We start from the raw sequence: 23,963 nt of genomic DNA, 5'->3' as shown, positions 1-23,963 counted from the left end.
ATCGGATTTGTTCTTTATAGATTTGTGCTCCCTCCCCTTCATTTAGCCCATGCATAGTTCTCGACAATGGTTGAGTAATTGAGTAACTGATGAAGCCGATCTGATTAGCTCGTAGTTACCAGATTTATCGCTCTTTCCCTTTTGAGCAGTAATCCTACTGACCACCAGATCTATTCCCAAATACAAGAAGTGACATAGCCTGCTATCTCTACTGATTTTTACCTTAATGAACCAAGGTGTATTCTTTCTAGGTGACTCGTAGGGCAAAATTATCCTGGATCTGGTCTGCAGTATGAGTTAATCGGATCACCCTCAACTGATGTAGAAAAGGAGCTGGTGGTGCCAGAACAACAGTCCTTGTTCTCAGCGTCATCAAGAACAAGGAGCTGATTGTTAATTTTATGAAGGGGGGAAATGAGGGAGTGTGCACCTGTCTGCATTGATGGGACAAAAGTTCCTGGGTCATATTTTAAAAATCCTCATCTTGAGCCAGGACATCGAGGCACCCAATGCCAATCCTTTCAAAGACATCTGAAGAGATTTGGCTTGTCTCTGAAGACACTAACCAACTTCTATAGGTGCATTGTGGACAGTGTACTGACTGGATGGATTGTAGACTGGCTTGGTAATTAGAATGCCCAGTAATGGAAGAGACTGCAGAAGGTCGCAAGCCTAAACAAGTGCATCACAGGTTACATCCACTAAAATTATCTATGAGAACTCCGCCTCAAAAAGTCATAAAGGACCCCCAACACCTCACTGACACGTTCGGGCTGAAGGGACAGAAGCTTGAATCTGCTGGATAGTTTGAGCATTCTTGTTCTAGTGTCAGGTTTCAGCGACAGCCATAACCTGCTTTTCACAGCTTTAACATGTCCCTTTGTTTTCTTTCCCTCTAACTTCTATCATTCATCAATTAATCAGGTGTTCTGTAAACATATGGATCATCTCACTAATCCCAACTCCCTTTGTTCTATTGATTCATCCCCCATCCTCTCTGCAACTTGAAACTCTCTTTTCAAGCACTGATAATCAGCCTTTAACTTGAAATGTCAACTCTGATTCATGTCAGAGATGCTGCCGAACATTTCCAACAATTTATTGAAATTTCATAGGCAGATATTTTGAACATCAATTTATGTGAGAACATACGTACTCAAGCTCTTAACAGCTAATGAATTAACATTGTACTATGCAGGAAAACATGGTAAAAGAAATTACACAGAGCAAGTTTGAGGGAGAAAAAAATCTTGATTTTTGTGGCTAAGGGCTGTCACGTTCATTTTTACAGAGTAGTGAGATCTTTTGCAAAGAACCAATAGGAAAATGATTGTTCAAATGATGGACATTTACATGTCAGTGAGATTTGTGCTATTAGTTCTATATAGTCAGTCTTTTCTTTACAACATTGCCTCATTCATTGTGGAAGTCACTCTAACATACTGTTAATTTTTTTTGTTGAATTATTGAAATTTATTGTCATGCAATAAAACAGAAAATGTAACAGACAAAATTTCCTTTAGTCTGACAAAAGACCTTTTACCAATAATGGTGACCATAGCAGCAGGCCAATGAGGGACTCAGCAACTGAAGAACCCACACAAATTGCAGGCTGTTGGCAACTTGCAGTCTAATGACCCACACGGGCTATATACAGCCCACATGGGCTGCAAGCTGCTGGAGACTGGGAACCAAGTATTGGAACCAAGATTTGAGAGGGTCCTGAGGGCAAGACGGGATACTAAAGGATCTCAGGCGCTGAAGGCTTCCTGATTGTACTGGAGGTTTGGTTCTGGAGCTCGGACAGCAACAGATGGAATGGAGTCTGTGTGGCTGCTGAAGCACTGGAGGCAAATCCACAGACACTCAATAACTCTGAAGGGGCTCTCTTTTGCTTCTCTTTCTCTCAGAGGCACCGGGCAATACTAATGGCGACTCTTTAGGGGTTTTTATGCAAAAGAAAAGCCACGTTATTGCCTGATCATTCTTTTAAAAGGCCAATTTACCTTTTATGCAGAGGACGGAAAAGGTGGATGGCGCGGTGTTTTTACCCGAGGAGATTCCAGAGCCAGCTTCCGAAGGCGAAGAAGCTGGGGCGTGTAATGCAGTAGTACCGACCACCAATGTGGCATGAAACAGGTCAGGAAATGAAAGCACTGATTTCGCAGATGGGTCCAGAATTGTGTGTTTTTACTCGATTGACCGACTGAGTTTCTCCAGCATTGTGTGTTTTTATTTTAAAATTTGTACAGCATCATCAGTCCTCCCCCCTTTGCAGCCGCTTTTAGCAGCAATCTTTTTACGCAGGAGGTGGAGCAACTTCGTTCCACCTCTAACACTTTCACCCTTGGTAGATGGAACCTGGAGCCCATTGGACCAGCCAATCCACCTTTGGGCCTTTCATGCAGGTAAGTGGAGTGTCTTAACGAGAGAGGAAACCTGTTTTAACATTATAAAAAGGTCTTTTGTCAGACTAAAGGAAATTTTGTCTGTTACATTTTCTGTTTTATTGCATGACAATAAATTTCAATAATTCAACAAAAAAAATTAACAGATTCGTTTGATTCGTGCCTACATTCATCCAAATTTCAAGCATTACATTTTGATGGGAAAAATAAGAAACAATGTAGATGAAAGGGAGCATTTCAGAAAGGACTGCACAACAGAGACATTTGGGTGTATTGTTCATTTAATACAGTAGGACGTGTTGAGAAAATTCTTAATAAAGCAACAGAATCCTGGGCTGTAGATGGCACAAGGGCAAGGAAGTCAAAATAAACTTTCATAAATATTGATTTGGCCACATTGGAGGATTATGGTGGAATGCACAGACTTTTGGAAAGAGGTAAAGGCTTCAATGAAGGTACAGAAGAAATTTACCAATCTAATTCCAAGAATGAAGGACTTTAGTAATTTAGATAAACCAAAAAACTATGGTTGTTCAACTTGGAACAGAGGAATGTTCAAAAGGATCTGATAGAAACTATTCCCATTTGCAGAAGGGTCAAGAAGTAGGGAACATGAACTGAAGATGATTGGTCAAACAACCAAAACTAACACGAGCAGAATGATTTTTAAGCAGTAAATGATTAAGGTCTGGGGTGCACTGCTGGGCAAGTAGAGGAGGCAGAATCATTTGTGGTGCTCAAAAGGGAATTGAATGTGGGTTTGATAGGAAAGAATTCAGAGTTAAAGGGAGACAGGGAGAATGTGGGACTGGGTCCAATTGGATTGCTCGAACAATAAGCAAGTGCACACTTGAAGGGTCAATGGCTTCCTGCCATGTTATTATCGTTCGGTTGCCATCATGATAATCACATATCACAGGTATGTTACTGCAAAGAAGTAGTTAATATATTTTGGGGAGAATAAAAGCAACAAAGTAAGTGATAACTTTTATATTTAAGAGGCATTTTAAATATTTTACCCAAAAAATTAAAAACATATGTCAAATCAAATCAAGAATTTCTTTAAAAATCTTCAGCTTTATAGACTATATAATGTTGGGCTTGGTCTGATTAAAAATTAAGGTGGTATTTACACAACAGTGCATTCAATTTTTTTTGTCATCTCTTTAGGTGCACTCCCTGCTGGCTGTTTGATTTATTTTGTTCATATAGAAGGAAAATTATCAATGCCAATGTTCTCCCCGGGGCTCTCTACATAAAAACGAAATTAAATGACACAGATGTAGAAATAAATGCCAAAAGTGCAAAAAAGTATAAAAGGAAATTGACAGAACTCAGAGCTATTATGTCAGAACAACATGTCAATTAGTGTTAAATGGGAAGTAAATAAAACTGGTTTATTTGGCTTTAAGAGAACCATCATTGATAGAGTTAGAATGTGGACCTGGCCAACTCTACTAAACCAGTGGTTTATTCGTGGCTTTCCAACAATACATCCTCTGGTATGAATCCCAAGATGTGGAACATGCTTCCTGGTACCAGCACACTCAGAAAACAAGTTTTGGAGATTTAGTACTGTAGAGGGTGTCGAAAGAACCAAAGACTTGTTGATCCAAACCAAGGCTTTTATTAACTAAAAGATTGGAGCATATCACAAGTAGGTCGACCAGTCCAGAATGACCTGGTCTGGCTAGGAGCAATCCTTTAAGACCTGCCAGTAGGCGTGGCTGTGCTCTCAGCCAATCACAATCATCCTACACGACCATCTGTACATATACACATTGGTGATAGAATCTGTACTATCACAAGTACCCTGACAGGAAAAACCCTACTATGATAGAGGAGCTGCATTTCAAACAAATCATCAACAAAATATTAACAGTTAAACACTTCTTGTCACCTAGACTGCGCCTACAAAAAAAAGCAGAATCAATGGTGAAAGGAAGATATATAGAGCTAGACAATTAGTGACCCGACCCAGAAGTATTCTTCCCAGGACATTGATTTTCTTTGAGACAGATTGAGTTGAAAATGCAGAATATCCGGACTTTAATCCTAACCACAGTCTTGTTGTGATAATTCCACCAGAGATGTGGTGAGAGCTTGCCTGAATATTATCATGAAATTTTTTCAAAGCTTATTTAAAATGAGATCCTTGTGTAGGAAACTTTTCTTTGTCCAATGAACTATATTTTAAAGGCAATGATATTTCCATATAACCATAACCATATAACCATTTACGGAGCGGAAACAGGCCATGTTGGCCTTTCGAGTCCGCACTGGGTCACTGATTTTGTGCGCCCTCTTCAGGCAATGGTCCCGATGGGTTTGGCCCTTGAATTCCAACTTCAGTGGCTGAATTCTTCAGTTATTCCACCTTGGCAAACTCCAAGAGTCTCGTTTGCAAAACATTTTCTGGCCCAAATGATCATGATTTTTTTTTTGCTACCACCAGTGCTATTTTGATAAATGAGATTTGATATTTGGTCCATTTGTCATTTATTTCCATTAAATTATCTAATAGATATACCTCCAGGTCCCGGTTATCTTTGTTTCAGTTTTCCCAAAACTAGCCATCGTGATGCCGGCAAAAGGTTCGTTTTGGACTTGAAAACAAAGCATAAATCCATGTCAAATTATAGCCAAGGCTAATTGTTTGTATTCAAATGTTTGGAGAAGGGAATCTCAGTTGATTGTTTTAATCATTAAGCTAATAATACAATACTTAAACCCCTCTCTTTCTAATTTTAGCACCAAACAGTTTCATGGTTTTGAACTTGCAACAATACTTTGCTAAAATCAGGACAGGAATTTGTTCCTCAAGGTTCAGATGAGAAGTAGGCTTTGAAAATGAAAGCCACTTTGATGCCATTTCTAAATTAGTTGTCAGTATTTTAAATGTTGCTTTATAAAAGAAAGAGTTGGGTATTGATCATGGTTACCATTTTTGCATTTGTTTAAAGAAAAAATATTTCCTTTCGCTTTGCTGATAAATACACAACTCATAAAGATTCTGTGTGTCAAAAGGGAATTGAAAAAATTTGCATGAGATATTGCAATATTTGTTTACCATTTGAAGTTTACATTGGTCCAGTGATATTAGACACTGGTGGTTCTGGTTCGAAAACAAATACATGCCTCCCTGTCTCATTGGCACAATAACATACAAGAAATTTAATTATGTGTTTGCTGAGGTCCAGAATATGGTTTAATTATTGTGCCTGATAATATGAACAAAGAGGCTCTGTTTAAGTAATCAGTGAGGTTTTAGGTTGGCTGGGTTTCCTGAAATGTTCTAAGTCTGAGGAAAGATCCAATCATTAAGGATTTTCAATTGTGAGATTTACTTTAAAGCTGTTTTTCTCAAATGAAGCCCAGGAACAGCTGCTGTGTTAACAAACTGAAATTTCTTCATTTCATAAGGATGCTGAATAAATCACTTTTACTTGTGTAGAACTCGTTGTAATCTGTGTGTGTGTGTGTGTGTGTGTGTGTGTGTGTGTGTGTGTGTGTGTGTGTGTGTGTGTGTGTGTGTGTGTGTGTGTGTGAGAGAGAGATAGTCATTGGACACAATAATATGTTAATAGTCTGCTATATCACAGCGGGACTCTGACTTCAAATACTGCCTTAGAAATCCCACTGTGTGGTTCAATGAATGTGTTAGAATTGTAAATGAGCATTAAGCTTGTCAAACTGAATAAAATAAAAACATCAACTTGGGAACTTAAGAGGCAAGCTCGAAAGTATTGGCAAAACTTGCTGCTTGATATTTAATAATCTTTACCTTTGAATAATAGGCTGACATATGAACCCAGCCACAGGGCACTTCTCAGTACAATGTGAAACCCAGTGGGTGCCAAAATATTACAATCAGCTATGGCAAGAATTGTCACATAGTTCTGTTATTCAGGAGATTTGTATTGCAGAAATATGGGTCTGGGAGTACAAACTGGTGGCGGAGTATGGCAACATTTTATGAGCTGCTCATACCATATCTTCCCCTTAGATTCACTGTCATTCTTTCTACTCTCACAAATCTCCACCAGTATTCCTGACATTGTTCTGTTAAATCTACCTTCTCAGACTCTTGAATGATAAATGATGTATAAATGGTAAATGATCAATGAGCTGTATCATTCCCATCTTCTACCTAATCCTGCAATCTCCCATCTTGAACCAAACGTTGGCTAAAGTTGATGTCACAGTGGAGACCCATACCTTCAAAACTGGCTATTTACTTGTTCTCTAAACCTCATCATCCCATTAGTGAATCAGAGAAAAAAAAATTAAGCCTACGATGTAACTGCAGTGAAGAATTCCCTCAGACTTTAAAGGAGATCATTGGTAAAGAAGCCCAAAGGAGAGCTATTGGTGGCCTGTGGCAGGAAAGATGTATCTGGCCAACTCACCCTCTATGTAACCTTAAATATTGATCAACTGAAGCCCTAACCTTGCTCAGCACCTTTAGTGGGATCCTTCTTCTCTCCCATTAAGATCTTTTGTTACCTCCTATGGTGCCAAAATATCAAGGCCTCTCTTCATTGATGGCTGCTGTACCAGCAGCCATCAATCATGTACATCCTGAGAGATCGTCAATTACTGTCAACTCTAATGTACCCTATTGTCTGTGATTTCCAAGAATTTTGCAACTATAAACACAAGCAAATTATAAATGGACACTGGCATTTAGAATTACAGTCCAGAAGCACAGTGGTTTGATCACTTTTCACTTGGATTTTCTGCATATTCTTCCTATTTTTACACTGATCTTTGGAATTAATGATGATTGGCTTCCATTACGGATTTTCTGAGGCTTCTGAACACTGAGGATCGTGCTCCTTGGTCCCTCCCAATCTCAGTGGGTACATAGGAAGTTTACTTCATTAAGCCCATTATACACATCACCTAGTGTTCAATCTGAACCAAAACATTTGAACTAATACAGGAACTTTAAAAATGGTCCAATGGCAATTCTTTTGGAGCCAACTCCTTGGGATGCAGATACTGCTATTTGAATATTACTATTTAAGACTATATTTTTCTGTTATCTAATTTTATTAACATTAGATCTATATGTAAGGGGGTACTTGCCCACCTTTTATACTCAAATTTATCTTTTGTTGAAATTTACAAACAGAATCAGTCATAACCTTGGCAGAAAAAAAACTTGACTGATTTCAGTTACATCCAGACCTTATAATAGATGGAGAGTCTTTATGGAGTCAAGAGATGAGCCATATGTTACAGATTTCCCAATCTCTGACATGCACCAATTGTCTTGGCAGCTAATTAGGTTCCACTTCTGGTCAAAGGTGTCCTCTGCCACTAGCAGGTCGGCACTAGACACAAAGCAATGGTGGAAAGAGATGTTCATTTTAACTTACTTTATTTACAGAATGAGGGTACTGTCAGCAAAGTCAGAATTTGTTGTCCATCCTTAAATGATCTTGATTAGCTGGCCATACACATAGACAGGAACGTGTTGGAAATGGACATTGCCTGACAATTGTGTGGAGCTAAGTTTACATGTCACTTCATGACAAAGGCATGCACAGCTTCATTATCTGAGCCACTGAATTTGGAAAAGAAAATCAAGTGCAGGGTAAAATTCCACATGGCACAGTTTGTGATTCAAACAGAAAGTGGCAACATCATCAGGTGCTTAAAGTAGTAGTCTTTTAATTAATTACAACTCTTGGCAATATTATTTAAAAATAATAAGGGATATAAAAATATTATGCTGTCGTGAATAACATTCCCCCACTGGTTATTTGGATTTATGTTTTAATAATTCACAAAATGATCAATAATTGCTTTAAGTCACAATATTAATTTATTTGATTTGGACACGATTGTGTATATATTAATTTGAACTGTTCCATCTGTGCAATCAAGGTAAGGAAGCAATACTGGATTTTGTTTTTGTCACTTCGTAACTGAATTTGAGCAGACTCATGGGAGGAAAGCTCTTGACCGATTTGGTTTCCTGTCGACCTGACCGCGTAAAGTTTCATTTAGCCTTTAGCGTGCTAAAGACATTGTATGAAGCTGTAATGGGTATCAGGGGAAGGCTTCAAATTTTAAGTGACATTTTATGACCCAAACAGTGTGAAATACACAACAGCTGACTGGAAGAAAACATTAAGAAATTTCATTTCTTTTTACCCAAAAGTTAATTTAAAAAAAAATAATTTTTTTTTAAAATCGACAAGGAGACGTTTATATGCTTTGGTTTCAGATTGGATATTGAATTACATAATGGTAGAAACAAAGGCCATTTTATTAGTATCCTGTAACGCCAGTTCTTCACAATTAACCTACCTATGTAAAAATATTGCAACAGTTGATGTATGGAACCTTGTCCTGTAGAGCCGTATAAAGTCAAATCTATCAGCAAAACATTGTTTTACAAGTGACATGCTTTCTCCTTCGGTATTTCATTCTGATGTAATGCCTAGTTTAATTTAACATCTGTTATTTGTTAAAAGAACTAAAGGTCATCCCACCAGTGAAGCTTTGCGTTTGACCATACTAAGGTATATTAAAGATATGTGGAAAATTATTGGTCAATTTGCCATCAACACTCTTCTAGTCATTGTTATTTTGTTCCATATTAATCATTTAAAAACCTGAATCTAAAGATTACGTCCATGAGTAAGAGCTAGTGCCAAAATAATAAATGGAATTCATGCAAGTGATTTGTTGTTACAATATTTTGTGTAGACATGGGATAAGGGAAATCCAAATTGAAGAGCTGTGCTTAATATGAGTGATGAGTTAAGAAAAATGATGAGTTTGCATTGAAGACCTGCATGAAGTTCCAAAGATCAAATCAAGTTTATTGTCATTTGATTATCCAAGTACAATCTGACGAAACAGCGTTCTCTGGTCCTTAGTGCAAAACATGCAGACACACACCCAGACATAACACACTTTCAGATGAAAAATACATATGCAGGATAAGTATTCATATATACGAATAAATAAACATTGTTTTGTAAATTTGAGAGTCTTGGATGGTCAGTGTGAGCAGATCCTTTGGTCCTTCAGCGCTCTCACCGCCCATGGGAAGAAGCTGTTCCTCACCCTGGTGGTGCTGGCTCTGACACTCCTTAAAGATGGTGTGTGTGTGTGTGTGGAGTGGAAGGGGTCCTCAATGATTTTGCGTGCCCTCTTCAGACAACAATCCCAGTAGATCACATTGATGGAGGAGGGAGACTCCAGTGATCCTCTCTGCCACTCTTATGGTCCTGTGGATTGACCTGTAATCCATTTCTCTGCAGCAACTGTACCACACTGTGATGTAGCTGGTCAAGATGCTCTTGATAGAGCTCCTGTGGAAGGTTGACATGATGTTGGCTGGAAGGCTTGCCCACTTCAGTCTTCTCTGGAAGTGTGGTCGATGTTGCACCTTCCTGACAAGTGAGGAGATGTGTGTCCATGATAGATCACTAGTTAAGTGAACTTCAAGGACGATATTACATACTGTCCCAAGACTATTTCCCAGTCCTTAAATTGGGTTCAACCATGCTACCGAGTCCTTGTTTTTATCTTTTTAAACCACAGCTAATGAGGATGGGATGTGCTTGACTTTATAATGGCAGCGTAGCTCTCTTCGAATCTCACCGATTTGGATCACTCTCGGCACAGTTTGTGTATTAGACTTCCCGCCCCCCCCCCCCCCCTCATGCTGGAAGGTTAGGATCTAAAGATCTTGTTCAGATTCCAACACCTTTCCAGCAGTTTTGCTGTGAAGTTCTGCCTATTTCCAACTTCGAAAGCAACTACAGGCATCATGTCTGAGGAGCTTAACAAGAGGGAAGGAGAGAATCAGTGGATCTGCCTTCAACAGATATATTTTCAAATCAACCTGCAATTTATTGAACATATTTGCATTCTGGAGAAAATTAGAGTGAATGATGTGGAGTCTAAATTCAGAAGTAAAATCTTTGTGTCAATTAAAGCTTTTTTTAAAAACCATAGAATCCATAAAAGAATTAGTTGAACAGTCATAAATATAACACCCATCATCTTCCAAATAATCGGGGGACAAAAAGGATAAAAGTTTATTGCATGCTTTTAGCATCTAGAAGGCATTGGTCCAAAGGGCGTTGAAAGCAGATTCAATAGCAGCTTTCGTTGATTTGAAAATATATTTGCAAAGAGATAAATCTAGAGAGAAAAGGCAAGGAGTGGGATTAATTAGATGGCTCCTTCAAAGATGGCCTTTTTTTTTGAAAAGCTGGATTAGGAATCGCCAAACAAAATGTGCATCCTCCAATATTCCTACAACGCAAGAGGCTTGGTTGACCGTAAATGATCAGTTAGTAGCCAGGGCAGGATTCTGTGAGGAAATGCTATATTCATCTGATTTTCCAGAATTAATTTAAGAATGCCAAAAGAGCAGAGAAGCCGACATTTGACTAACAGGGTACAATTGCAACACAAGGCTGGTGCATAGATTTGTTTCTAGGTCCAAGATTAAAAAGAGAAATTTAGCTGTCAAGCAATATAGGTTATTTATTTTGCTCCTTACTTTTTAGGCAAACGTATTCTGTTTCACATTGGATCGGAATCTGTTTATGATTCAATTTGAAAAGTTAGAATGTCCAATTTTCCAAAAATACTCAATTAACCTAGATTTTCCTTTTTTTCCTGTAAACAGCTACATGTATGATTAATTAATGAGAACAGCTGGCTCAAAACAGATAACAATGTTTATTATTTTGATCTTTTAAAAACTCTTACTTCCAAATTTTAAGGCATGAAAATACTAAGATCATTTGACATGGGAGTCTTAATGCCAAGAAGTACTTATTTCGTTTTTTTTTTAATCTCTCATAGCACATAGAGAGAGATCATTTGTTCTCTCAAACCTGATTTGTCCTGAAAAGGAGTTCATTATCAATCTAATTCTCTTTGTCAACACAGACCTGGAAGTATTTCTTTATCAAATCCCATTTTGGAATTTATTACTGAACTGACTTCCATCTCTCCTTTAGGCAGTAAATACCAGATCCTAACAACTCACTTAAAAAATAATTTTTCCTACATCTTGTTTTTCTGGCAAAATATCTCTGGTCACCTGTTAAACAAAAACAATGTTTTCTTAGTAATTCTTGTACTTTCTCACAACAGAGGAAAAATGTCATTTGGTCCATTGAAGCCAGACTAGTTCTCAGATCTTTCCTCTGGCCTCATTCAGTTCTAGAACCTATTCTCACATATCAGCAACTTCCCCCTTCCCCAGAAATTGGAATGCCAAATACAAGCAAGTTTAAGGTGGAAAAAGAACCTTCTTTAAATTCAAATCCAGAACCAACTGGTCCAAGATTAATTCTAAACTAAAACTTGTGAAGAGATTAATACTGAAAACCAGTTCATCAGCCAGATTTCATTTTTGTTTCCGGGACTGCCCACAAGGCCATATACTCAGTGTCCCAGTTTTCCTGCACTGGTTTATTTTTTACATCCAACCACATACTGCACTTTACTACTGTAAAGGTTTACCCTTGGAATCAGTCTTGAGAAAATATGATGAAAGGTTAAAAAAAAGCCAGAATCCAAAGGGTTATGACTCCAACTCCATATCTCCTCATCTCACTCTTCAGTGCCTCCTCCCTCATTCTGAGTCAATAGCTTCTGAGTCCACATTTTCCTATCGGGCAAAATAGTGTCACAATATTCTTGTTTACTTTCATCTTGTCAATTTGCAGTTACGTGGGCAATGTCTACTTCTCTTGTGAAGGCAAGTACAAGGTTCATTTGGCATCCCCACCTGACCATCTACCTCCACAAGACGTTACATTTTAAGCTTCTAATCAGTCCCACCCTTTCCTTTGTATCTTTTTATTTATTTCATTAATTGTATTATCTATGTCTCTTCACTCTACTTCTCTTTGGCTCATTACTCACATTTCCTGTTGCCCACCAGGCTTCCTATAATCTATTCTAATGAACTGTACAATGTGGGGGAAAAAAACTATTAACCAATCCAGTCTTTCATTGTCTGAATTACTGAAAGACTTCCTGCAACAGGATTGGGTAAAGCATTTCGACAATTGTTAAAGAAAATAAATTTATGAATAGTTGCCAGATTCCGAGCGATGCTATCATTGAAACGGGATGTCTAATTTAGCATTCAGCATTTTTAATGGTTCAAAATTAGCATATGAGAATCTGCAATTAATTACAGTTCATAAATATTAGGAATTTCTCATCATATTTATACAAGTTTTGTTTATTAAGAAGCATGAAACCTCCAATTGGTCAAAGTATACAGTATCTCAATGTAAATTCCAGCATATGTCCAATTCCAAGTCTCTCCAATGGTGGAAAGTCACTCTTAACTAACTTTGGCTGGTAAGAGGTGCTACATTGCTGGACTTGCAGACATTTCTAAGCAAGAAGAAGATATTGATGAGAAATGTAGAGCCTTTAATTTTCCTGGGTGAAAGGTCACATTTCATTTTGTTCCCACCAATCCATAGCCTCACATATTTCACAGCATTTGTTCTTGATCGTAAAAAAGTGTCCATGCACATCTGGATAATAACATCTAAACATAATAGCAGGAAAAATATGCTTGTTTCCATATTTGATGCTTTCAAGAATTTTTGAGCACATCTGAGGATTCCTCATTACACCAAAAACATTTCTTTTTATTTGTGATACCAAGTCGGTATGAGAATTGATAAATGAATTGGCAAGTTATGAGCAAACATATGAACAAACAGGATATGGATTCACTGGGGAAGCCTTCTCCCCCTTCCCCAGAAAGTGAAATGCCAAATACATGCAAGTTTTAGAAGAAAAAAAAGAACCATTGCACGATAGGAGATGGCTGGGTTTATTAGGACCTTGATTATAAATAAAAATTAATCCTTGGAAGTTTATCTTTCAGAGGGCAGGAGTTGCTCAGTTGGTGATTATTGTCAAGATTGAGATGAATCAACTTTTGGAATCCTAATGAAAAAAGGCTATGGGTTACAGGAATCAAACTGATCTTAAAGAAACACAGTGGGAGGAGTAGGATCCAGTTAGTATGGGTAGGTACCACGAAATAGCACAAGAAATAGGTTGCATATACTGTAGTTAGCACGGGGTGCTCATCACCAAATTAAGAAGCAGAAGATTATAAATATTTATCCTTTGGCCTTAAAAGAAGCAGCTGTTGAGATAGTTGATGAGGGGGTTGCAATTTTCTAAATTTCCCTAGATTCAGGGCAAGTTGAAAATTTTGCCTAGAAAATTCCAAATGTAACTCATTACTTGATAAAGGAAGGAGCCAGAAATCAAGAATTGACACGTCAATTAGTTTAGCTTTTATCAAAATATAAAAATCTTAGGAGCAATTGTAAAAGATGTTACAAGGGGAACTGAGAACAAGTCATGGCAATGATGCAAAGTTAACATGGTTCTGTGAAAGGAAAAATACATTTGGATAAACTAGTGGAGCTCTTAGAAAAAATAACATGCCATGGATTAATGAGAGTGGGTGAATTTGATAAGATGCCCAAGTTACAGCGAAGAGTGAAAAAAAGTATGATTAGAGAGCTGCTATGAACAGAAAATAAAGGAATAAATGAATAAATTTCTGCTTGACATGATAATAGTCAGTACTGGGGTTTCAACATTGAACAATTGATATGAATGACTTGGATGAAGGCACTGCAGGAATTTTGCTAAATTTGCTGATTGTGAAGATGGACAGGAAAGTAAATTGAGAACAGGGCCTGAGATGGTGAAAATCGATAGAGGAAAAGCTCTGACAAATGCAATACAGTGTGGGAAAATCTGACATCATCCTTAGACCTCTTATCAAATGGCATCTGGAAATCTTGGGAGAGTACATCTACCTATTCTTTGGAAGCAAAAGTGAAGCATTTAATTTAAACCTTGAGTGATTGAAGAACTCGGAGATGCAGAAGGTTCTGATGACCAAATGCACAATTCACTAAAAGGCAAGTAGACAGATGCTGCAAATAATTTGGAAAAGTAAAAGGATGCCATTGTTTATTTATCGGGGAACTGGATACAAAATTATGGAGATTACGTTTCTTTTATGTAGAGATTTGGTCTACCAAATATGTGTACAGTATTGGTCTTTTTATTTCCAGAAGAATGTCAATATTACAAGTCTAACACAAATCTATAAAATCACTGATGACACCACCATTGTTGACCAAACAACAGGAAATAATGAGTCAGAATATAGGTTGGAGATTGAGAATCTTGTTGGGGGATGCCAGAATAATAAGGTTGTTCTCAGCATCAGCAAAACTAAGAAGCTTATGGTAGACTTTAGGAAGAGGAGGCCAAGAGAACATCCATATCATTATTGACCAAATGGTGGGGGAGGGGTTGAAGGTTAGTACCTTTAAGTTTCTGGGAGCCACATATCAGAGGATCTCTCCTGGAGTCAGTACATTGAATCATCAAAGTCAAACCAATGCCTCTACTTTCTAAGTTTGAGGAGATGAGAACAAGTCATGCCAAGAAATGCATGATGCAAAACATTAGAGTGACATGTCGACAAATACTCTCGAACTTCCACAGGTACACTGTGGATAGTATACTGATTGGTTGCATCACAGTCTGGTTTGGAAACTCAAGTGCCCAGGAATGCAGAAGGCTGCAAAAAGTGGCAAACCTAGCCAAGTCCATCACAGGCAATGACCTCCTGTCCATTGAAGATATTGATGTGAGACAAGAGACACCCACAGGAGACCACAGATGACAACATTCACTGGAAGCATGGTTTGAATAGGTTTCAAATAATGATTAAGGATCCCTGCCATCCATCAACCAGCATCTCTGACCTACTGCAGTATTGTTTCTGATTATCCAAAAACCACTTAACCAAAATCCTCAGTTCACTAAAAAAAATTTTGGCGGCAACCTGACGTCACAAGTTGAAAAACATTCTCTCAAATTTATGCATTTATCTTATTTTGTAAGCAGAGATCACGTTGTTACTTAGTAAGAATTAAATATTATTTCATGCTTGAAAAACATTTGTCGTTTTTTTCCTGTGGCTTAACTGCTGATACAAGTATTTTATTGATTCGATTGGGCTGTTTAAAGCAATTTCTGTTATCCAGAAAAATCCGGTTAACTGAAAAACGTCCAGTCCCAAGCATTTCGGATAATCAGAAATGTACGTACCAGCAGGAAAGAGGTACAGGAGCATCAGACTGGGATATAGCTTCTTCCTCTATACACAGTCAGATGATGACGACCTTGAACATGAAGCCAAGCATCATCTGTTGGAGGAACTCAGCAGATCACATCGCATCAGTGGAAGAGAAAAAAAAAGGTCAATATTTCAGGACAAAATCCTTCATCAAGATCAATGTGAGACATTACATAAAGAAGGGAGTCAATACCATAAAAAGACCCCATCACCCTGGTCACAACCTCTTTTCACGGTTACCTTCAGGTAGTAGGTATCAAAGCCTGACGCTCAGCAACTCAGGGTTCAAGAACATTTTTTTTATCCAACAGCTACCAGGCTCTTGAACATCCTTGTATTAACTCAACCTTATCCAAACTAGTCTGGAACAAGAAAAGATCTATTTACATGATTGAAATGTTAATTTTTTTCTTGGACTAATTGCAACTGTGAATTTTTATCTATATATTCTTTTATATTTATCATCTCTCTTCCTGTTTTGGTATATTGTGAAAGTTTAGTGATTACTCTAGTACTTGGAATATGTTGTGTGCCTGCTTGACTGCAGCAACTAAGAATTTTGGTACATCTGTATATACTTATGTATATAACAATAATTATTAATATTCATTAATATATGGAAAAGCATTTTTCTTGAGGTAAGGATAGACAGGCTAGCTTCATATTCCATAAAACTTAGAAGATTCAAGATTCTTTTATTGCATGTAATAGTACAGAAGATGTAATATTACATGAAATTGCCTTTGGCCTGTCACAATGATGCCCAGTAAGAGAGAAAGAGAAGTCAAAGAGAGTGAGACAAGATATGTTTGAAAATATAAAATCCTGGAGGGCGATCTTGACAGGGTGGATGAAAAGAAATTTCCTCTTGTTAGCGTTTGAAGAAATAAGAGTAATAAAGAGCCTTCCATTTAACAGAGATGATGTGACTTTTTTTTTCCTTTTGGACATTTGTGAACCTTTGAATACTTTTTCCTCAAAGGCTGGTGGAAGTGTTCTTGTCGAACCTTTTCGAGACAAAAATGGATAGATACTCAAGAAGCAAGTGGGTGAAAGGTCAATGATCAGCCCTGATATTAAATGGCAGAACAAACTAGAGGGGCTGAGTGGCCTATTTAACTTGTTTTCATTTCACAAATAGGAACTTTGAAAATAGGTTTTCTTTCATTAAACTTACTTGATTTCTCCCCAATATTACCAAGCCAAAGGATTCCAAAAAAGCCAAATTCCCCATTATGCACACTGACAGAAAAGTAAAAACACAGTGCTGGAGAAACTCAGCAAGTCAAACAGTGTTCTGAATATAGCAAAGACCGATACATAACTGATGTTTCAGGTCTGAACCCTTAATCAAGGTATGGAAAAACGTCAGGAGGCATCAAACTAAGGGCGGGAAGGGCAGGAGGGATGGGGAAGGAGCATGGTGCCAAAGGCAGGAGGTAATAGGTGGAGAAGGGGGAGAGGGCACATCAGCAAGCACGGAGGAGGAGGGATGACTGGGTAAAACGAGAGGGAAGGGAGTGGAGAGCTGAGGGAAGGAAGACAGAGGGAAGGGGAGAGGGAGACAGGAGAGTGGGCTAGTCGAAACTGGAGAAGTCGATGTCAATGCCATCCAGCTGCGGAGTATCCAGATAGAAAATCAGGTGTTGTTCCTCCAATTTATCCCTTACCAATACATTCTTGAGAAAATAATGAATTTTAACCTGGATCAGCTTATTGGATAATGCCAAGGTTAAGCAGTCAAATGATTCCTTCAGATCACAATTACAGCACAGAGCTCTTTAAATGTTTATCGATCCTCTGGCTTATTTGCACTTGGGAATGATTTCATCAGGGCAGAACAACCAAGAAAATAGATGGGTTAGTGCACTAGAAAATAAAAGACATACAAATAGCAGTTATGATGGACTGAGTACACTCTAGGGCTAAGCAAACTAACAAAATTCTGCCGCAAAAAAACAAAACCATTATCTGGAGATATCAAGATAATGAGAAATATTATCAGAAACCCATTTGACAGACAATGTTATTTATTTATAGGAGCAATTTAAAGGAAAAGACAGGACACTTATTTGGTTAGATATTTTCTGCACATAAACATATACAAAAAAGTAAGTGCTTCATCATTTTAAACAATTTTCAAAATTTTCATCTCAAAATTAAATTTCATAGTGATGTTTATTTCACTTCTTTGCAATGTAAAATGAATACACCATGGAATGAAAGCAATGCAGTAATTCTTACAGGTGCTTCCTAGTGTATGAAGTAATTTCCACATTGGACATTCATTGCATCACAACATTCCCCTTTTTAGCATTCCGGGGAAAATTAGAGAAAATTGGCTTAGGAGTGATTACTATCAGGCATTTCCCAAACAACTGGTTCTTCATTGCATAACTTTGGACTGGGACTCACTAAGAAAGGTTCCATAATATCTTTTATCCCTTCCACCCACCCCAACTGCTTCCCAAAATCTCTGGTCAACCCGATCCTCAACAACTGCAAACCCTCCTGATAACATCTAATCTCCTGACCACAAACTCACACCTCCAATGGAATCCACAGGTTTCTGTCTCCATCCCTACTCTGGGCACTTGCCTTTCTGGCATTCCTAACTCACCCAATCCTTCACCAGACCCCTCATCTAATCATCAAGCCTTCCCCTAAACTCCAAGCCTCAATCAGTTAATGGTCAGGCAGTAGCATTTGGCACTAACACAAGTGTGGAGAAGAATGACACGTACCTCAAAGCCTTGAAGTCAACTGGTTTTATTGCACTGGCCGTTGCGTGTATATGGGCCCCGAGTGCTGACGTCAGGGCCCCGTGTCATCGGAGCACCGGCCTGAGATTGGCCAGCGTTCCCCATCTTCCTGCCATGTGGGAGGTCACCTGGGACGATGGCCGTTGTCATCCACAGATCCGCGTGGTTGCTGCATTCGTTGGCTATTTTGTGGGCCGGTCTGCATCTCCATGTGCGGCTGCTCCAAGCCTCTCTAAATATGCTTACTTAATGAGTTTATTTCTAACAGCCCCCAATTCGGAGCTACTCTGACCATGTGCATTGTAAAATAGACTGGAATTCAAACGGTTTTTGTTCATTCACATGGTGGAGCCAAGAGTTCAATCAGCCCATTGGGCCATATCTTGCTATTCAATTAAATCATGGCTGATAAATATCAGCCCATTTATCAGCACATTTTTCCTTATTTGTCCAAAATCCAAACTGAGATTGTAGCCAAGAATAGAAATTAGTTAAACTTCTTACTGAATTAAGAGTGGGTCCTGGATATGCCAGAATTTTACTAAGTTAACTCTGGTCACCCGAATCCCACTAACTGTGACCAAAGATCTACTCAGACCCAAGCAAGGTGCCAGATCCTGATTGCTTGAGTTGATATTCAAAGGAACTGCTCACACTAGCTATCTGAGGCTTTCATGTTCATGAACCAATATCTATTTATTTACTTGTTTGTTTATATGAATACTTGTATTAAATATGTATTATTTGTCTGCATGGGTGTTATGTCTGGTTGTGTGTCTGTGTGTTTTGTACCGAGGGCTAGTGAACACTGATTTATTGGGTTGGACTTCTGCAATCAGATGTCAATAAATGACTTGATATCAGGACTGATTCAGTACCCCTTGTTTTAATTAAGAACAACTGGAGGAAATCTATGGATGGCAAAGCCCATACCTTTTTTGTAATGTGCTTGCCTTGGACATTATTCTGCATTAAGAACACAGCAACTCAAAATTGGTCCTGCATCTCAATGCAAGTCAACCCTTTTTCAGAGCAACTAATTGTTTAGAGCAGTGTTTGTCTGATACGATATCAAGATATTAATAGCTCTCCGCTTACATTACGAACTCATCTGCGAGTAGTCTTGGAGATCTCCTTATTCTCTGACAAACACTTCAATGGGATCGTTTAACATGATACTAGAATCTGGAGCTCAAAATAACCTGAAATAATTCCTTCCTTCCCCCACCCCCACCCCACCCCATCCTCACCTCCACCCCACAGATGCTGCTCGATCTGCTGAATTCCTCCAGCAGTGTAGTTTTTGCTCTTTTTATACGAATTGAAATACAAGGGCTGGCAGGCCCTCCACCTAATGAATCACCAGAGGTACTTCACCATGTTCAACCAATGCTCATATGCTTGTTTCTCTGTGAACTCTCAGAGCAATCGAACAGCTCAGGTTAATATAACATCCAAACACTACATGGATAATTTATTTCCTGTTGCCTTTTTAGACCCTTGCTTTTCCTAAGGGCCACAGGGAAAATTAAGCAAACAGTTATTAAGTAGAAAGTATTGGGGCCCTCATCTCACTCTAATCCTTTCTTCCATACAACTTCTAGTGTAAAAAATGCAATGAATTTATAGGTATAGTACTGAGAATGTGATGCAATTCCCTGACAGTTACATGCAATTGTTGACTGCGAAATTATCCATTTCAAGACCCACCCCACCCCCCACCACCCCAGCCTCTAGAATGGGTAGGTAACTTGGATGTAAAAACATACCGAAAGGCTGGAACAACTCAGCCGGTCGTTTAGTGTCGATAGGAGACAAAGATATATCGCTGACATTTCAGGCCTGAGACATTCTTCAAGGAATAAACAGACTGAACAAACAACAGGAAATCTCAGAATATACGCAATGCTGGCTGGGGGAGGAGGAACCCAGAACAACAAAAGGTATCAATTGGATATGACAAGGGGAGAGGTGAGAATTGATTATGTAGGTGCAAAAGAAGACAGGGAAAAGGGAGATGGGGTGGGGGGGGGGGGGAATTTTAATGAAAGCCAGAGAAGTTGATATTAATGCCATCTGGTTGGATGGTGCCCAATCAGAAGATCATTCCTTCAATTTGCAGGTGATCTCACTCTGGCAGTGCATCAGACCATGGATAGACATGTCAGTGGGAATGGGATGGGGAAATCGAAATGGGAGGCCACTAGGATGTATTGCAGGCGACAGACCCAAAGTGCTCAACAAAGCAATCTTCCAATCTGTGCCCAGTCTCTCTAATGCAGAGGAGACCACAACAGGAGCACTAGTTAGAGTAGTTGGCCCCTGCGGATTCACAAGTAAAATATTGCTTCACTACCCCAGTCACTGGGGTAGGTACCTAGGAAATGATTAGACAGGAGGGAAGAGTGGACAAAGGTGCAATGGAGGGACTTGTCTCTGTGGAAGGCAAAGAGGGGAGGAGAGGGGAATATGTGTCTAGTGGTGGGATCACATTGTAGGTGGCAGAAGAGGATGTGTTGGATGCAAATACTGGTTGGGAGGTACGTGAGGACAAGAGGAATCCTGATTTCGTTGCGCGTGGGGGTGGAGGGGGCCAGGGCAGATGTGCAGGTGATGGAGGATATCCAGGTGAGGGCAGAGTTGATGGTGGTAGAGAGAAAATCATGTTGTTTGAAGAAGGACATCTCTGATGATCTGGCATGGAATCTTTGTCTTTGGTGCAGATATGACAGAGATGGAGGAACTGAGAGAATGGAATGGAATCCTTATGGGGACAGGGTGTAAAATGGTGTAGATGAGATAGCTGTAGGAGTTGGTGAGTTTATAGAAGATGTGTTGAGAGTTTGTCTCCCAAGATGGAGCCAGAGAGGTCAAGGGAATGGAGAAAGTTGTTAGAGATGGACCAAATTAATTTGAAGTGGGAGGGGTGGTGAGGGGGGGGGAAAGTTGGCAGAAAAGTGGATGAAATCAACTAGCTCATCATGGGTACCTGAGGTTACTTTGGGTCATTGATGTAGCAGGAGAGGAGTTAAGGGGCCTTGCCTGTGTAGGTTTGTAGCTTGGATTGTTTCATCTAGCCAACAAAAAGCCAGGCATAGCTGGGGACCATGCAGGTTCCCATGGCTACCCCTTTAACCTGGAGAAAGAGGGGTGAGTCAAAGGAGATATTATTGAAGATGAGGACAAGTTCTGCCAGCCAGAGGAAGATGGTGGTAGAGGGGGACTGATTGGGACTATTGTCCAATAAGAAATGAAGGGCTTGGGGTGCCTTTGGTTTGGGGTTTGGAGGCATACAGGGATTGGATGTCCATGGTAACTATGACATGATCAAGTTCAGGGTTCTGGAAGTTGTTGAAGTGATGGTGTAAAGTATCCCATACGTAGGTGGGAAGGGACTGGACCAGAAAGGGCAAAAACAGAGTCAAGGTACGCAGATGCCAATTCGGGGGCCAAGAGTCTGCTGGGAAAATTGGGTTTGTGAATGAGGTAGAAATGGGGAGTGTGGGGTTGGAGGCCTTAATGTGGTTTTCCCTCTACCACCATTAACTTGGTCTTAACCCGCATATCCTTCATTACCCACACATCTGCCCTGGCCCCCTCTACCTCCACATGCAACAAGGACTGGATTCCTCTGGTCCTCAGCTACCAGCTTCCACAGCCAACACATCGACTATGTAATCCCTCTAGACACATATTCCCCTGACCTCCCATCTCCACCTTCCGCAGGGACCTCCTCTGTGACTCCCTTGTCCACTTCTCCCTCCCCATCAATTGTCCCTTTGGTACTTATTCATGTGATCGCAGGAGATGCTCCACTTGCACCCACACCTCCTCCCTTCACCACCATTTGGGGCCCCAAACAGTACTTCCAAGAGAAGCAACATTTCACCTGTGAATCTACAGGGGTCATTCACTACATCCGGAGCTCCCATTGTGGCCTTCTCTACATTGGAGAGGGTGGGCACTGACTGGGAGATCACTTTTTTTGAGTGCCTCGGCTCTGACCACTGCAATATCATGGACCTCCCAGTGGCCATCCATTTCAATTCCTCATCCCATTCCCTTGCTGACGTGTCTCATGCACTGCCAGACTGAGTCCACCCACAAATTGGAGGAACAACATCTCATCTTCCGATTGGGCACCCTCCAACCAGATGGCATTAATATCAACTTCTCTGGCTTTCATTTACCCCCACCACTTGTTCACGTTTCCTACTCCAGCTCTGTGTCTTTTCGTTTTCCCTGTCTCTTTTTGTTCAGACATAATTAATTCTTACCTCTCCCTATATCAGCTAATTAACACCTTTTGTTGGTGTATTCCTCCCCCAGCCAGCATTGTCTGTATTCTGAGATTTCCTGTTCTTTGCTCATTCATTGAAACGTCAGCAATATATCTTTCCATCCTGTGGACACTAAAAGACCAAATGAGTTCCTCCAGCATTTCAGTGTGTTTCACTAAGTAACTTGGATGATTTAAATCCACCACTTTCTTATTTTCGTCAAGTTGTTGGGACAAATGTCCTGTGTAAAAAGGCATTGATATCAATTTTCACAGCAGCAAAAGGTAAATTTTCTCTTCCACTGTTTCAGCATCAGTGGAATTTCAATTTCGGATTTTGTGACACTGTAATCCCATTGCAGCCAGCTGTATGGATTAGATACTTCCCACTGTAAAGGACTTCACAACATGGCATGTATTGAATACGTTAAAACAGGACGGTGACTGATGTTATTAATTAGTGCAAACTGTCTGAGCATAAAATGAGTTAGAGATAAAACATGTGGTTATTTTACTTGGTCTTTGAACTCTCAAATTAATAAGGACAACCTCATAATCCTTGACAGCAAGACAGGAGAAAAAGATCATTAAAAACAAATATCTTGTATAAGTGATATATAAAGTGCTGGACCCCATAAAACTAATTGATATCTATAAAAACCAACTCAAATTAATTTCAGCTGTGTTACTCATTCCAATCAATAAAAGGCCATCACTTCATGCACCCTGAAAATTGCAAACTAAAATCCAAACAGTCATAAGCCTTAACCCTTTCACAACATAACTACATCACTACAACTTTCAATTACATAGCTCAAAATGCAAGCAAAATTTCAAAAACTTAATAAGAGCAACATCAATAAAGGGACAGAAAGCTTGGTCAAAGATGGGAGTTATACAGTGTATCTAAATAAGGTGTAGAGATTTTGGAAGGAAATTATAGAATCTAGGAGCAAGGCAGCTGAAACTTACTTACCAAAGATGGATCATTGAAACTGGAAATCTGCAATACAGGGGAGCAACAGAGATGTAACAGACTTGTAGGACTGATTGAATGGGTAAGTAATCCCTTTAGCATAGGTGCTCTGTGATTAGTAAGGGATTGCTTAAGGTGGTATGTGGGTGGAGAGAAAAACCACTGTTTTAATTGTACCTAATTGACTCGTTATGTGCACGGTTTCATAACTCCAAAGGCAATGGGCCAATGACAATTTTTCTCAAGCAAAATATTTCAGTAACAATTGGGTCTAGAGCAGTGATTCTCAACCTTCCCTTTCCACTCACATTCCACCTTTAGAAAATCCTTTACTAATCACAGA

General features: G+C 39.3%; 1 long non-coding RNA gene across 9 annotated transcripts in view; it reads right to left on the bottom strand.

Moving 5' to 3' along the window:
- LOC138740340 (uncharacterized) overlaps positions 1 to 23,963 on the bottom strand; it is a 317,539-nt gene that overhangs the window by 171,793 nt on the left and 121,783 nt on the right. The window contains exon 5 of one of the 9 annotated variants that reach the window (XR_011342845.1): positions 23,621 to 23,647. The exons of 7 other annotated variants lie outside the window; for them this stretch is intronic. This is a non-coding gene — a long non-coding RNA (uncharacterized lncRNA). Of the gene's footprint in view, positions 1 to 4,945; positions 5,015 to 23,620; positions 23,648 to 23,963 lie in introns of those variants that run through there. One more of the 9 variants, XR_011342854.1, reaches the window with a different exon arrangement.

The sequence above is a fragment of the Narcine bancroftii genome, chromosome 8 (genome assembly GCF_036971445.1).
Source record: "Narcine bancroftii isolate sNarBan1 chromosome 8, sNarBan1.hap1, whole genome shotgun sequence".
Classification (NCBI taxonomy): domain Eukaryota; kingdom Metazoa; phylum Chordata; class Chondrichthyes; order Torpediniformes; family Narcinidae; genus Narcine; species Narcine bancroftii.
The sequence above is the reverse complement of the archived record's forward strand: the minus strand, read 5'-3'. Positions and strand labels throughout refer to the sequence as shown.